The 17204-nt window shown below is 34.4% G+C and overlaps 3 pseudogenes across 1 annotated transcript; 1 reads left to right on the top strand and 2 right to left on the bottom strand.

Moving 5' to 3' along the window:
* Nucleotides 1-817: 817 nt before the first annotated feature.
* On the bottom strand, nt 818-5305 carry LOC146899432 (uncharacterized; annotated as a pseudogene). The gene is made up of 6 exons (XR_015023199.1): nt 5264-5305; nt 4620-5179; nt 4389-4529; nt 2159-2423; nt 1966-2073; nt 818-1460 (listed from the first exon to the last, which is right to left on the bottom strand). The product of XR_015023199.1 is annotated as an uncharacterized LOC146899432 (transcript).
* On the top strand, nt 3011-3919 carry LOC146899433 (EPIDERMAL PATTERNING FACTOR-like protein 2; annotated as a pseudogene).
* Nucleotides 5306-7673: 2368 nt separating the features above from the next.
* LOC146899431 (uncharacterized) lies at nt 7674-8741 on the bottom strand (annotated as a pseudogene).
* Between the last annotated feature and the right edge of the window lie 8463 nt (nt 8742-17204).

Genomic DNA, 17204 nt, shown 5'->3' with positions numbered 1-17204 from the left:
ATTTTTTGGGTGGACCACTGCATCACTTTGCGGGAATTTGGATCAACCGAAACCTAAAACCGACACAAAATTGTATAAAATCTCGTAAAATAGACCTATAATCGTTGATTTTTTAAATTTTGGGGGTGGGTCGTGGCCCACCTCAGCCCATGAAGGGCTCCGCCACGCGATGGTGGTGCTTTGAGATGAATGGGGGATAACTAGCTTTGTAAAAGAAGTGTAGAAACACTACTAGAAAACTCGGATTTAGCGACGGCCGTTTTCCGTCGCAAAGCGATCAAAAATCCGTAGCAAACGGTCTTCGACGGATTTTGCTACGCAAAGAAATCCGTCGTAATAATGGGGGTCGGAAAATATTAGCGAGGGAAAATCAATTCCGTCACACATTGCGGCGGATGACAGCCGGTCGCAAACTCCAAAAATCCGTCGCTAAACGTTTCATAAAATGGATGTGTGTCACCCAGTTTTCCGTCACAAATTACCGACGTTTTAGTTATCCGTCACAAAATTCGAGGGATAAAACCGTTGCAAATTTCGAGAGAATACTTCCGTCGTAAAATTTCGAGAATTTCACTAGCGTTGCATGCCGACGTACGCTTACCGTGCAAGACAAAATTTGCTACTCCTTAAAATTCCGTCGCAAATAGGAAGTATTTTTTTTTCCCTAAAAATACTTTTGGAAATATAAAAAAGGTGATGGAAAATGACAATATAAAATACATTAATATGATAAGATATGATAAAAATCACATTAATATTTGATAAAAAACCTTTGCATGAAAATATATTGAACTAATTACTAAATAATATTAGAACATTTACTTTAAATTAAAAGTTATAATAAAATTCTCAATAATATGATAAATAATCAAGTAAGTGGAGACAGGTGTTGATCCTAACTCGAACGATGAAATTACTAAATAGTATTGGAACATTTACTTTAAATTAAAAGTTATAATAAAATTCTCAATAATATGATAAATAATCAAGTAAGTGGACACAGATGTTTATCCTAACTCGAACGATGAGGTTGATAAGGAGGTAGATGAAAATGGCCTTGTGTAAAAGACTCCATGAATTTCTGCAACTGCTCTCGGAGCAATCGCGAATCCTCTTGTGATTGTTGTGAGTGCTCTCGAGCTAAACGTGACTCCTCCCCGTGATGCACGAATCAATTCCTCGTTAGTCTTCAACCGCTCCTTGAGTTCCATGTTTTCCGACATTTTAGATATTGCAGTCCTCATATGCTCATATTCGGATGGTGAGATGCCGTCCGATGACTGGATGAAGAAGGCTTGTATTTTCCTGCATCCGTCCCCAAACCATATATGCGTCCTTTCTTGTCGACTCCTCCAACTACGTCCAAGAAGATGAAGTTGTCCGACCGATGGTCATTAGACACATCATCCCCCTCTCGTTTGTTGCGAGTTCCTTTCAAAAATCCGTCTTTCATATTCATCCTACAAAATTAGAGTTTGTCTTGATTCTTACGTACAAAAATATGAAATTAAATTAATTACTACAATTAAATTCATATATAAACCAACCAATAACAAGTTAAACAAATTAAAACTAGCTTTTAACTAATAACTAAGTTATCATGACTTCTTTCCAATTGAAGAAACATAAGATTATCATGTTCGGATGTCGAACACGATGAACAATAATAAGCATGCATAACATTAAAAATTATGGCACAAAAGCATGTAACATACAACAATATACATGATTAGATAACCAAAAACAATTATAGCACATGATGGCGAGTTATAGTGTAGCGGCATGTATCAATACACATGAGGACAATTATAAATACTAATTTTAAAGTTTTTCCAATTACCTTGACTTTCCACCAGCATACCAAGTCCACAAAAGGATATAACTAATTTTAGAAAATTTTCAATTGTTTTTATGTTCATTTGACAAAGTGCTTGGAAATGATAATATCATCGAATTGTAACTTACCGCAACCATTTCAGATTTGGAGGATACCCACTTTGATGGATCACCTTTCATTTTGTGTGTCTTTAGATACACTTCCCAACAACTTGGAGTCATGTTTGAGTCGGTTTTCTACGGTACAAAATAAATAGATTAATATTATTATTAATTTAAATCACTATGCTTTACCGCAAATATATATAATTTGTTTACTTACTAATCTTTTAGAATGTTCAATTGTTGGAATTGACCCACGAAGTGTGCAATGGACCATTAGAGGATCTTCTATTTCGCTTATTAACTGCTGCCTTGTCCTTCCATTTACTATCTTCCCAATTTTGTTCCAATTTTTCACGCAATACGGCAGGGATCCATTCGCCTTTGTCTATTCCTTTTCGTACCCGATACATTGTATTTTGGTACCCTTCGGATGCCTTATGATGATAAGTCTTCTCTATGTCTTGCTCATGCTCGTGAAGCCACTTATATATCCTACGCAATACAAGCAATGTAAATAATATAGGATAAACCGGACATGGCTATAATATAGCATTTGAAAAGTAAGCATCAATTATTTTAGACATGTTAAAATGTTATTGTGTATCTAAATTTGCAAGTATTTTGATCTGTACTAGTATAAAAAAGTATAAAAAAAGTAAATAAAAAAATCGTAAATTACGACTAGATGTACCGTGAACCTTCAAACCCAACAGGATTCAATAAGATATGGCCTTTATTTCAAAGTTTAATAGAAGTTTGACTAAAGAAGTTAGTAGTTACGATTCTACCGGAGTTTGTCACGAAATTGATGCATTAGAATTCTATAATAAGGAAATCATGGACTTGCTTTTGACTGATATATATTTAAACAATTTCTACCAAGTCAATATGTAGGGAAAAAGCACAAATAAAAAAATAAAAAAATAAAAGGCATCTCTTTGGTAAAAGGAATTTGCAACAGAACCAAATGGCTAGATCTCTGGCATATCTAAACCTATCTATCTCTCATATAAAGCTGGTCATCATTGTTAATTACCGAGATACATTATACTATATAACTTTTACAAGTATGAAGAGAACAATGTGTTACGGTCAATCTTAACGGTTTCAACTCTACTTTGGAGTTTGGTTTGTGTAATAAGCAAGCCTTTGTTGATCTCTGGTGCTGCAAATCGACAAGGTTAGTAAACTTTACACTTTCACCTCACTCTAAATCAACAAGCCTTTGTCTAATTGGGATCAAAAAATGTTTTCTTTGAAACATTATAACATTTGCTTTCACCTTCTTTTTTTTTTTAACATTTATCGGCAACATTCTTCAAAGTTGATTCAACAAATAGAATACAAGATGTTCGAACACCTTTTGACTCTACACAGGTTTATATTTACTAGAACATTTGCTTTGGAAGCTCGTTATATAGTATTTATATTGAAATTGTAGTCAATTTAATCCCTCAAAGTTTGCAGCACAATTTTAAATTTTATATGCTTGATTGATGCAACAAATGATTATTTATAGTCAATATGTATGTTTACTAAAATAATATTTTGATGGAGTAACCTATTAGATTAGTATTCTTCAATTCAAAGAATTATATTATTTCCTTTAAAAAAAATTAAATTACTACTCCTATTTCACAAATTTGAGGGACTAAATTGGTTTCAAAGACCAAAATGTTTAGTTCTTCCATATATTTTTATGCATGTGATTTTTACAATATATATTAGCAATACATTTTATATGTAATTTTAATATATTTTATTTAATTTAATTCAAGGGAGAAAAGGTGATGATGGAATATGAAGAAGACTTGAGGGAGTAGGTAGGATTGGGTCAAGACCACCAAGATGTGAACACAAATGTGGAGGATGCATTCCTTGTAACCCAACTCAGATTCCTACCAACAAACATCTTATTGGTGTCCAGTATGCTAATTACGAGCACGAAGGATGGAAATGCATGTGTGGCACTTCTTAGTGTGTGTTGTTATTATGATTCATCGAAGAATCGACTCACTTCATACTCAAGTATAAGCAGAAGTACTTTTTTCACACTTATTAAGGATGGTAGTTAAGTGCATATAATTTCCTTGATTTCATGTAAAAAGAGATTACGAAAAGGGTGATGCTCAACTCGAGAAGCTCTAGTTAGTACCAATCCGAAAACAACATCACCTAAGGGTTGTATATAAGTTAATTGGTGTAACTTATCATTTTATAGTTTTCATAAGAGACTAGTAACAAATTCCATTCCATACCCTCCAAAGTTGGGAGGGAGCCAAAAATGATGGTAGGCGATGCGGTGGAATATAATATATACCGGCAATTCCAAATAAAAAATGGACTAGAGATAACTTCAACCGACAATTCCAAATAAAAAATGGAGTGAGCGGCAAATCTAACAACGAGGACGTTAAACATAAGTTGGAGGAAGAGAAGGACAGTACCTGAAACTCGTTATACCACAAGTCCGCAAGAACCTTGTCATTTTTCCTTAACTACTGTATAAGTTGCCCAAGTCCCTTGAAACGGACGTTTCATAATCTTTGTAATGGCACGTGGGGGCTGAACAACAGGCTCAAACCTATAAAAACAAAATTAAACAAGTAGTAAAATACAAGGATACAAGTTATTATAGAATTAAACGGAAATATTATAAAAAATCTTACGTTAGCTGTGGTCCGGACGGATCCATATACGCCTATCGGTAGGATCGGTACTCCGGCTTTCGGATACGAATCATCACAAGATGATGATGCATGTGGATCACCACCAGATACAACATCGATGGTAAGTGTGGCGGGCTATGTGTATTAGAAAGATGTGGACTTGGAGTAGAGTGGGGAGATTGGATATTTGTAGGTATTTGAGAAGTGGGAGCATGAATTGTAGACATTTGTGGACTTGGAGTAGAGAGGAAAGGTGGGAAATTTGTACGTGTTTGAGATATGGGATGATGTGTCGGTTGCCTTGTAGGTTTGGGAGGTTGGATATTTGAAGGTATTTTAGATGTAAGATGATGTGTAGGTTTCCTTGTAGAGTGGGGTTGTTGGGTATTTGTAGGTATTTGAGAAGTGGGAGCATGGATAGTAGACATTTGTGGACTTGGAGTAGAGAGGAAATGTGGGAAATTTGTATGTGTTTGAAATATGGGATCATGAGTAGGTTGTCTTGTAGATTGGGGTTGTTGGGTATTTGTAGGTTTCCTTGTATATTGAGGTGGTTGGGTGTCTGAGGCCTAGGTGCTTGAAATGCGGAAGAATGTGACAAAGTAGTTTTATGCTTACCTCCCCATTTCCCCTAACTTTGTTGATGCTTATACCAACACCTCTTCCACTGCCCCTTGTAATATCTTGTCTTCCATCTATCTATACACATATAAAACTAGGTAATTAACTACCGTACATAAAAAAGTTAAAAGACACACAAAATTAGACATGAGCACAAACAAGTTAAAAGGCACACAAAATTAAAACATAAGCACAATTAGCATTTTCCATTAATATGCATAAGAATCACACATAAGGATTTGTTAAAAAAATGTAACATAACAATAGAAAAAAGACTAGTTTGAATATGTATATTCATCATCTTCTTCTTCTTCTATTTCTTTTTCTACTTCTTCTTCTTCTTCTTCTTCTTCTTCATAATCCTCCTCCTCAAACTCGTCATATTGTTCTTCTATCTCTAAATCAAGTTGGTCCAAGACAGAGATTGGTACTACTTCTTCTTCTACACCATTAGTGTCAATAATGCATTGTTGAAAATCATCATCCGAAACAAACACGGGCATTTGTTGTTCGGCATCATCCCGATATACATGAGTTGTTTCGGGTACATTTTTTTCCAAAGATTGAATTGTGCTTGCGTGCTTTGGTTTTGATGACACCGAGCCAACCTTGTTTCCCTTCGGAAAGGATGTAAAATACACTTGCTCGCTTGTTGGGCTAATATAAAAGGATCATAATTGTTATATCTCCTAGATTTTTTTATTTCAACGTTTCCATAGTTATCTATCCTTGTCCCTTGAGAACTAGGATCAAACCAATCACATTGAAATAAAACCACCTTTTTTGATGGGTGACCCGTGTACCGTAACTCAACAATGTCGGTCAAAACCCCATAGTAATTATTTTCCAAAGATTCATATTGCCCTCCTCGAACGCATACATTGCAATTTGTTGTACTCATCCCTTCATTTTGAGATTTTGTTACAAACTTGTATCCATTGACAAGATAATTAGGCCACTTGGTGACGGATCTACTTGGGCCCCATGCCAAACTCCTCAAAAGCGCATCATCTATCGCATTTTTGAAATCAAGCACCTAAGCGCGAAAAAGTTTTGTTAATTTCAACCTAAGAAAAAAAGGTTAACATACTTTTAACGAATAGAGATTCACATACATGTCTTTTAAACCATGTTGGAAATGTCGTGGATACTTGTTTGTCCAAATGCTTCGTTCGGCTCGGGATCGAGTTCCCGTAACATATTGGAGTACATGCTACATACATGATAAATGGATCAGACTTCAATTTAAATATGATAAAGTAGTCATGCTATGTTTTGGAAATACTTACGTAATATAAGGCGTCACCTCGGGACAATTTAAAAGAATATACAAATGCGCCGCTTTCATTTCCTTATCATTTATGAAAGAAGTGGTACATTTTCCATAAGGACGGCCTTGATAGTTAAAGATTGACAATGGAGGATTCATAGAAGATTCTCCTCCATCATCATTCCGTAGCACTCTTGTTCTCCTTGATAGAATATCCCTGGGGATGATAATACGAGGCAAATGTTGTCCTCTCCTCAAGTAGGTATTCTTTACACATTGAACCTTCAACATAGGCCTGATTTGTTACCTTTTGTTTTAAAGTCCGTATGAACCTATTGACCAAATCAAGGTTAAGCATAGGGAAATGAAAAGAAATAAGAAAAGTAACGAGGAGATTGTATATTCGACCTTTCGAATGGATACATCCATCTATACCGTACGGGACCGCCGACTCTTGCTTCATAAGCTAAATGAATAGGAAGATGTTCCATTGAGTCAAAGAAGCTTGGAGGAAATATTTGTTCTAATTTGCACATAATGATTGGGATGTTTTGCTCTAAGACGCGCGAGTTTATCTTCCATCAATAACGATGAAGTAATTTCTCTAAAGAAGTTGCGAATTCGGTAAGTGTGTTCAATATAGGTTTAGGCAAGGCTTTGAATGCTAATGGTAGAAGACGTTGCAAGAATACATGGCAATCATGACTCTTCATACCAGCTAACTTTGCTTCCTTCAAGTCAACGCATCTACTCAAATTAGAAGCATAACCATCCGGAAGCCTAAGATTTTTAACCCATTCACATACCGCTATTCTTTGTTGTTTGGTTAACGTATATGGTGCCTTTGGTTTTACAATGTTACCATTCTTACCAGGCTGCAGCTCTAGTCCCTTACGCTTACAATGTGCTTCTAAGTCCTTCCTAGATTTGTAAGTATCTTTTGTCTTACCTTTGGTGTCCATTACTCGTGAACAAAATATTAAGAAACACATTTCTCTCTATGTGCATCACATCAAGATTATGTGGAAGAAGATGTGTTTTCCAATATGGTAGTTCCCAAAATATACTACGCTTTGTCCAATTATGCTTAACCCTATAGTACGAAGGATAATGCTCTACAGATTCCTCAACGCTTGGTAAATGTCTAACTCTTTCCCACACTTCTTCACCGCTTAGCCTTCGCGGAGGAATTGACGTCTCAACTCTATCTTTTGTAAATGCGGTCTTATTCCTTCTAAACGGATGATCTTGTGGTAAAAACGGTCTATGACAATCAAACCATGAGGTCTTTTTACTAGTATCAAGGGTAAATGCCTTAGAGCGCTCCATGCAAATTGGGCAAGCTCGTTTTCCCATTGTCATCCATCCACTTAACATCCCATATGCTGGAAAATCATTGATCGTCCACATTACGGCCGCCTTCATCAAAAAAATTTGCTTCAACGACACATCATAAGTCACGACTCCATCCTCCCACAACATTTTCAATTCATCTATCGGGGGGCGTAAATACACGTCAATTCTCCTCGTTGGGTCGAAAGAACCGGGAATTAAAATGGTCAAAAACATAAACTCCCTTCTCATACACATCCACGGTGGCAAATTGTAAGGAGTAATAATGACGAGGCCATGAAGAATAACGCCTTCTGTTTTATCAAATGGAGCAAAGCCATCCGAACACAAACCTAATCTAACATTTCGAGGATCTTCGGCGAAAGAAGGCCATGCTTCATCAAAGTGATTCCAAGCTTGCATTCGATGGATGAGACAAAGATCCATTCGCCATTGGTTTCTCACGATGCCATCTCATTTCACAGTACTGTTTGTATCGAGGAATACAAACGTTGTAGTCGCGGAACAAGAGGGAAGTACCACATATGTTTTCGTGGAACTAATTCATCCTTTCCCCGTCTTCGACATGTGTATATCGTTCCTCTCCGCATATTTTACAACTTTGGAGCACTTCATCCTTCTTATAATACAGCATACATCCATTTGGGCAACATTCAATCTTCGAACATCCCAAACCTAGCTCCTCAATTGATTTCTTCGCTCGGTAATAATTTTTAGGCATAGTGTTACTATACGGCAATGCATTTCCGATAAATTGCGCCAATGCATTAAAGCAACCCTCGGGAAAAACCATATTACGCTTTTAAACTTAATAATGTTAAAGAAGCCGACAATGTGGAATATTTACTACAACCATCCCACAATGGAGTTTGCGCGGCCTTCAACATTTCAAAGAATCTTTCTGCTTCTTCATTAGGATCTTCTAGCATTGTGTCTCCCTCGTCTTGACCTTCTTGCTCTAGGTAATTACCAATTTTTGGTCACTGCGGCATCCATTACTAATTGCTCATAATTTCCAAATAATTCTCGACGGCCTCTACTTCCATAATATGAGTGACTTACAACCACCGGGAACGGGGGCTTGGGTTCACCATGGCTCGTCCAATGATAATAATTACTCATAAATCCCATCTTACGGAGATGTAACTTTACCGTGTACGGAATTTGAAATTTCGCACACTTGCATTTCTTACAAGGGCATCTAATACTCCCTCCTCCAATGTTATCTTTATCATGTTCCAAAGCATACTCAACAAATTCAAGAACTCCGATTTTAAATTCTTTAGTAACTTCCCGATTAGGATCAAGTACGGTTATCCATCCACTTTCTATTATCGAGCACTTCCATTGCTTGATGCATTATTTACACAACACTACAATATTAGTCATGGACGGTATATCACTTGATAATTTAATATTATCACTTGATAATTTAATATCAAGTGTTAAGAACTTACGGGAAACTAAGATTTTGCTTATGCCTTCTTATAAAGACTAATCCTTTAAAGAAAGGCCAAATAAATTTGTCTCTCTCGTGAAACTAATCATGGACAGAGTTCTATGTCAAAGAACATAACCTAAAGCATAGTAAAAATACTATGAAAAAAAGACCAACCGTTCTCCCTAATTACTCATTAAAAACAAAAACAAAAGAGTTTAATTAGAATACAACGACAAGTGTAAAGAAACTTTACACCGTCAACCAATTAAAAATTACTCTTTAAAGACACATAAGCTTAAGTATTGAAAAAGGAAAAATCAAATAAAATCTAAACTAATAAATGTCATATGCCACTTTTGTTATTAGCCTAAAACCCCTATGCCGCGGTAAACAAAATCATTGAGAAACAAACCTTGCGTTTAGGGGTATAGTTGTATGGTGAAAGTTCAAAAAAATTTGGTAATGGTCAAGTTGTGATAGAGGCTCTGTTCAAACAATTTTGCTCCAAGGCATCCGATTTTCATTTTTAACCTCTTTTATTCTACAAAAGCCCCTATGTAATTTAATTATAATGTTGATTTAAACAATGAAAGTCTGCAATTTAGGTTTAAACTTTATGCACGGACAATTTCGAGTTGGAAATATTATTTAACTTTTTCAATTTCGGATGCGAGAATGAATATGTCAATTTTAGGAATTAATAAAACATCGTCTTGCAAAGGATGAATATATCAATTTGAGATTTGAGGAGGGCGGTAGTGTTCTAAAAGTTGAAAGGAGATTTAATCAAACATGTAAATGAAGAAACATGGGATTTGACATTTATTAGTCTAGATTTTATTTGATTTTTCCTTTTTATAGCACTTAAAAATTATTTTAATTGGTTGACCGTGATTTTTTTTTTCACTTGTCGGTATTCTAATTAAACTCAAAAACAAAAATAAAATTATCTATCCAAAATCACATTTCTCCCTAATTAATAATTAAAAAAAATAAAATTAACCATCCAAATTCAATACACTAGTTCGAAGCAAACAAACAAAAAGAAAAACAAAATTATCTATCCAAAATCTGTTCTCCCTAATTACTAATTACAAAAAAAAAAAAAAAATTAACCATGAAGCTAACAACACAAAAAGGGGATTCAACTGTAAAAGACAGACCAAAAAATCTTCACTAACTAAAACATATAAATCTATAAAACAGCCCAAATCAAAACCTTAACATATAGGCATTCAAATTGTGCATACCCAATTCAGTTAGCATAGTTTACAACATAAAAACAAGAGAAGGAGAAAGAGTTTGGAACACATTTGCAGCAGCCAAGTGAGATGAGCTAAGTGAGCAACAACCCGAGCAAAGTGAAGGATTTAGGAACCTGTTTGCGAGCTGACAAAGTAAGATTAGCGATAATCTAATCAAAGTGAACTGATGATTGAAGCTTTTGGGAATTAGATTGATGAAGTGAAGATTTAGGGCAAATGAATTTGGAAATTTGAAAGGGGAAATTAGATTAGGAACCGATTGGGGGACCTGTTTGGGAGTTAGATTGATGAAGAATGAATGGATTTTGGTATGAGCGATTGCCGGTTGATGGGTGAATGAGGAAAACCGAGTTTTGTTATGTATCTGTTTGTTATAATAAGAATGAACGATGAACCATGCGAGGGAGAAAGTGGTGTTTTGTTATTTATATAATAATAATAATAATAATAATAATAATAATAATAATAATAATAATAATAATAATAATAATAATAATAATAATAATAATAATAATAATAATCATCATCTATCACAGTAGATGATTGGGAGCAAGAATGTTCTATTGTTTGTGTTATTGAAAAGATAAAATAAATTATTATATATTTTTGAATAAAGAATTTTTATTATATTTGTTATTATTGTTTTTTGAATAAATTTTATATTTGTTATATTATTGTTAAAAGATTAATGTAATTTGTTACCTACAATAATGAAACCGTCGTATTTGAAAAATCCAAGTTTTTTATAACAAACTTTTTTTTGAGGGATTTTATAACAAACTTTTGTTACATATAATAGCGAGAGTAGAAATTATATAAATAAGGCTGTAATGTTGTTAAAAATTTAAGTGCAAATTAGAATAACAAATACGATGGCAAAAATAAAAGACTCTATGAATATTCAAAAAGAAGAAAGAGTGGAAGATTCGTTTGAAAAAAGTGAAGGAGAAGGAGAAATAGTTGAAGATTCATTCGACAAGATACAAGAAAAAATTTGCAGCGAAGAAGGAGAAGTTTCATCAAGAGTTCTAATGGATCATGATTTAACCGAGGAAGAGTATCAATTTGAGTTGAAAAATTTTCAAGATATGGTTGAAGCTGTGGTTTAAGAAGATACAAGAAAAAAATGGCAACGAAGAAGAAAAGAATTTACCAAGAGAGTTATGGGATTTTGATTTAAACTGATGAAGGATTAAGTAACTGATTTGAACAAATTTCCGAAGAAGGAGAAGAATCTTCCCAACACGAGTTTCAACCTGTGATTAGGAAGATGTTAAGAAAACTTCTTCCTAAATTTTATTGAAACCCATTTTATTTTGATTTTAGATTTGAAATAAAGAGTAACTTTGAATCAAAGTTTCCAACTTTGAATCAATGACATTGTCTAGAGTCTAGTACAACATAAAAACATTTTATGTTTAGTATTGCATTAGTTTATCTTCTTTTTGAGAATTACATATTGCTTAGCCATAACTTTGCTTTTCTATAGTTGGTGAAATTTACTTTTCGTCATATCGCCTTAAATCGTTTTACATATTTACCACCTCTTTGATTTAGATTTGGTTTATTGTGTAAAGGAGCCTCTTTGGCTAATTTGTTGTCTGCGTAGTTTTCTAATAAGGTACTTGAAAAAATGCTTATGATTTTAAGCATTTGTTAGGTTTTCTTTTAGATTCTCTCTTTGTTTTAAAAAAAGTAATTTTTTTTATAAGAAACTGATATATAAGTGATTATTATGCTTTAAAAAGAGATTTTTTTTCTTCGAAGATGGATAACAAACGAGGAGTTCAGGTTAATAGGTAACAAGTTAAATTTACTGATTTCACTAAAGCTTGTGAATTTGATGCTCCATCCTTACTGTAATATACTACTTTTAGGACTATAATCTATTTTCAATTAAACTCTACAAAAGTTTGACACCATTTATGATCCCCGACAAAACTTCAAAAGAATAATTAATGAAAGTGCCTCTAACCAGGTTTCTAATTTTATATATATTTGTTGAAAATAGAGCAATTTGTATACAAAAAAATAAAAATAAAAATATATTGCCGAAGAAATTTGGTTAGTTGATTGAGATTATCTTTCGCTCATATGAACATGAAAGTTATCCATACCACGGTATAATTCTTAAAGGTGGCCATTAAGGTTTTACATGCACATCCGAACAATAAAAAAGGCAAAGGTGACAACAAATACCTCGGTTTGACATCATTAGGGTTCTCAATGTACTCTCTATCAACCCAATCTGCTTGGCCGCAATACGAGAAAGAAAAAAAAGGTTTCACGTGAAAGAAGATAAACAAAAGAAGCAAAACATCTCTTATCTCAACTAAAAACTCCTATATAATGTTTGAGTTGTTTCGAACACATGACCTTTGAGATCCGGACTGCAATAACTAATAACATTGCACTTGAATCTCGGCATTGTAACATTTAAATAAGGAAAATACACGAATACTAGCCAACCGACTAACACTAATTAAGAAGTATTACCTTTTTCGCTTTGACATCCTTGATTTTTCTTGGAGGAAGGATGTCCCAATCGTGTACATGCTACCAGAATCTCTTTCTCAATTATCAACAAGGACACTATAGGAGGCATCGGGCCTCGGAATGAATGTATAGAAATGAGTTAATTTGTCAATTTCACACTCCGGATCCTTTCTAATAGGATAATTCTGCCCCGGTATGACAATATAACATGGAGCTTCTTTGTTTGTGTACCACATAGATCCGGTCCAAACATCAAATCGCATTAAGCAAAACCAATCGGTTCACCCCGCTCAATACATTACACCGATAGAACAACTAGGACAAGACAGTTGAGGTGTAGATTCCTTCAACATTAAATAACTTGTGGTTTTCTTATAATAAAGAAAGAGCATTGAAATACAATGTAGCACCTAACACGTGTCGGTGTCGGCCACGACACCGATACATTGATTACATTCAATTATATCATTTTCTCAAATTATTATAGTGTCGGTGTTACAATGTTGGTGTCGTGTCCGGTGTCCGTGTCAATGCTTCATAGTTGACATATATAAAAGTATATCAACAGTAGCAAATTGTGGTATACATTTCAAGTTTATAGTATAAAAACTTATATTTTCTTGACCATGTTAAAGCACCAATAAAGAAAGTTAACATGATTGAAGATTACCCAACAGATTAAAGGTAGAGAAAGACTATAGGATATCTATCGGTCAAACCAATGAGAGAAATTTAAAGGAAAATTGTTTATCTTTAGACTTGATATATGACGGGACTTTGTGATGTCAAGTGATATATATATAGCCAACCCCACCTAGTGGGAAAAGGCTTGGTTGTTGTTGTTTCCTTGACCATGTTAGAAGATAGGTTCCTTGCCTTCAAGGCGTAGCTCAAGTGGTTGAACTGGGACACTTAAGAGTTGAAGATGGAGGTTTGAGATTGAAATCATGACTACTAACGTAACATACTAACAACTAAATTTTCCTATTAAAGAAAGGAAATTGATTGTTCAATCAAATCAATCAATAGCTTAACAAAACAAAACACAAGTATTGAAAACAAGAGCGAAAAGATACCTACAAAAGTTGAATGTGAAGGTTAGCAATAGAAGCACTTGGTTTAATAATTCTGATCTCAATTTCTTCAGCGGAAACCTTGATATCGTTGCGAAGTAATGAACTAAACACCTGAATCACACGAATCACCGAAAACGTTACAAATATGATTTTGAATATTAACATTTAACACATGCACTAGATTAGATTAATACACATTTTTTGGTAATCATTATTTAACACGATAATTAAAAGTAATCACCGAAAAGAATGAAACAAAAATGAACAGAAAAATGATTAAACATTAGTGTCAACGAGGCGGTGACACCGTCCGTCTAAGGAATAAGAAAGATTAACTGAAACTATACTTTTTTTAATCTTCTCCTTTTTATGCCAAACCAGCTGTCCAACTTCACAAAAGGCTTCTCCTTTTTTCCCTCATTTCACTACCGCCTTGGACCGGCCCAGGTTACGGATAATAGTTGATTTATAGGTTAATGTAATACCTTGCTTGATTGAATCTATCCCAACTTTTAAACCACCAACAGATGACAATACCGCAGCAAGACAAAGATAGAAAGTGAGAATTGTTATAAACAAAAGAAAAAAAACTAAACGACGATCAAATGGTGATGAAAACACTTGGTTGTCCATGAACATGTGTAACAAGATATCATTACGGGTATGTTATGAGTATCATTCCAAACACATGACCAAAGAAAGTCCAAATAAATTTCAAAAATACATAAAGTAATAGCAGTTTTTGGCGAAATAAAGTAATAGCAGATAATAACTCGACATTGTTGGTGTTACAACACCGTTAGCGATCACCATAGTATTACCGGCAAGCACACATATCAGTAGCGTCTTCTTCGTAGTCAGAGAGAAGACTTGAGTCTTTCCTTGATTTTTAATGACCTTTCAAGCTCGGGGGATGGTACCTTTAGCCTAAAGCTTGATATACGGGCATCCGATGGTAGCGATTGGGGAGAAGACTCACCTTAGCATGACGACAAATCAAGGAGTACAAGGCAAAAGTACCACTGCGGTGGTTCGAAAACAACTATGATATTAAGGACATAGCCATTGTCGAACACTATGACGGTCGAGAGAGAAAGGCAAGTAATATCGAAGGTCTATTTTAGAAGAGATTCATTTTTATGCACGGGTGGTGCAAAACTTTTTTTTTTTGACACATGATGGTGCAAAACTTAGTAACACATGTATCCAATTAAATAACACCATAGTACCACTTTCTTAAATTGGTTCGTAAAATGTCTCCACAAATATCTACATGTGGTACTATGGTTTGATTTGATTAGATGCATGTGTAAAAAATATTTACACTAATGGTGCATACAAATTAAATCCATTTTAGAATATTTAACTTAATATACCTTCCCCATTATCATTGGCCCAAGAACAACCGGGATATATTTCACCAAATGAATCAAGATTAAAGTATACAACACAAGTGATAATGCTCCAATAATGTTTCATTTTCATTAATAGGAGCCTTTCTAAACATAACATTGAATGTATATAATGGACCGGTTCCAACATCACCAAAGACAACAAGAGTCTGGAAAGCCAATACAATTTTCATTCCTACACCGATATCCCGCATTAAATTAATATGAAGACAACAATCATAAAACATTTATGTACAAATTTTTTATGTTTCACTATTGTTTATAATTTCATATTCTTATGATGAGCAGGGCAAAATTTTAAAGGGTGAGCACAAGCCTTATACATTACATTAATGAAGTGTTCGATACTCCATTTTCCTCATTATTCCTAATGAGAAAACCAAAAGCTTCACTTGCAATGAAGTAACGAGGAAAAATGGAGTATCGAACAAGTACCGTACAGGTATTGGTACTTCACTGCATTACAAGTACCATGCTTCAGAGTTAGAAACTAAACATTATAAAGTAGCTTGTTGTGTTGTAAAATCGTTATTTTGGTTGTAAAATTTATGAGAAATAAGGGGTACAATACGCACCGAATCTAAAGTTGTGATTGATACTTAGTACATGTTTAATCTGCACCAATCATAGTAAATTATCTCTCTTTTTGCTTGTGAATGTAGGATGTAGATTGAACTATATAAAATCTATGCCTATTTTTCCTCTCCTTATTTTCCATTTATGAATCATGACCAACTTATATATTTAAGATTAAATTTAAGATTGACTTAAATATTTTTCCATTCTGAAATTTCAACTTATATATGATTATAAAGAAAATTGAAACCACAAGATTCTCAAGCTACTACAATCGCTAAACTAAACTCCACTCTAGTTGCCGATGAAAGTTGGTTCAATTGGTAAAGAGTCACCTCATAAGCGCTCTTTAAGCTTTGAGGTTTGTCCCGATCCTAGTTCATTTTTTGGTCTCTAGACGAAGTGACAAGTATCATTGAAAACTCAAACACTTGTGAGGTTCTAGGTTCGAACTAACAATATCAACATTTGTCGGTTAAGTTACGCCTTATAAACAACTTCACTATATTTCAATTAGCATGTACGAAAACAAAATACCTCTTAAACAAGCATTACAACAAATCTTCAAAATTCAACATTCAACTTTAAAATAAGTAACAGAATCTAAAAACATAACTCCAAAGAAGCGAGAGAAAAAGGAAGAACCTCGGTCATTTCTATGAGCACCGTGAACGTCAAGATCGATTTGAGGACCGGTACGGATGAATTTTTGTTCAGCGTTATCTTCATATTCTTCGAATCATCTACATTAACGCATCCTTTGAATTTCAAATCGGCGTCGTATTCTTCAATATCAGATGTGACTTCAGTCCCAAACGTGGTTTGAACCATGAAATGAGCTTTTTCAGTCCCAAACGTGATTCCAACCAAGAGATCTTGTTTGGTTGCATGTTTGCAAGCTTCAAACGAGCTTTTTCAGTCCCAAACGCGGTTTGAACCATGAAATGGATGTTTGGATAACTTGCAAAATCAAATCCAGAAAACGTGATTTTAGCCCCAAATGCGAGTTACTTCAAAGCCCCAAATTTTCATTTGCTGAGAAAGTTGGACAGAAGATGCAGAAAAAAGATGATGAATTTGTTCA

The sequence above is a fragment of the Medicago sativa genome, chromosome 8, assembly GCF_051527215.1.
Source record: "Medicago sativa cultivar Bolivia chromosome 8, Bolivia_mono, whole genome shotgun sequence".
Taxonomy (NCBI): Eukaryota; Viridiplantae; Streptophyta; class Magnoliopsida; order Fabales; family Fabaceae; genus Medicago; species Medicago sativa.
Note: the sequence above shows the minus strand (reverse complement) of the source record. Positions and strands in the feature narration are given on the sequence as shown.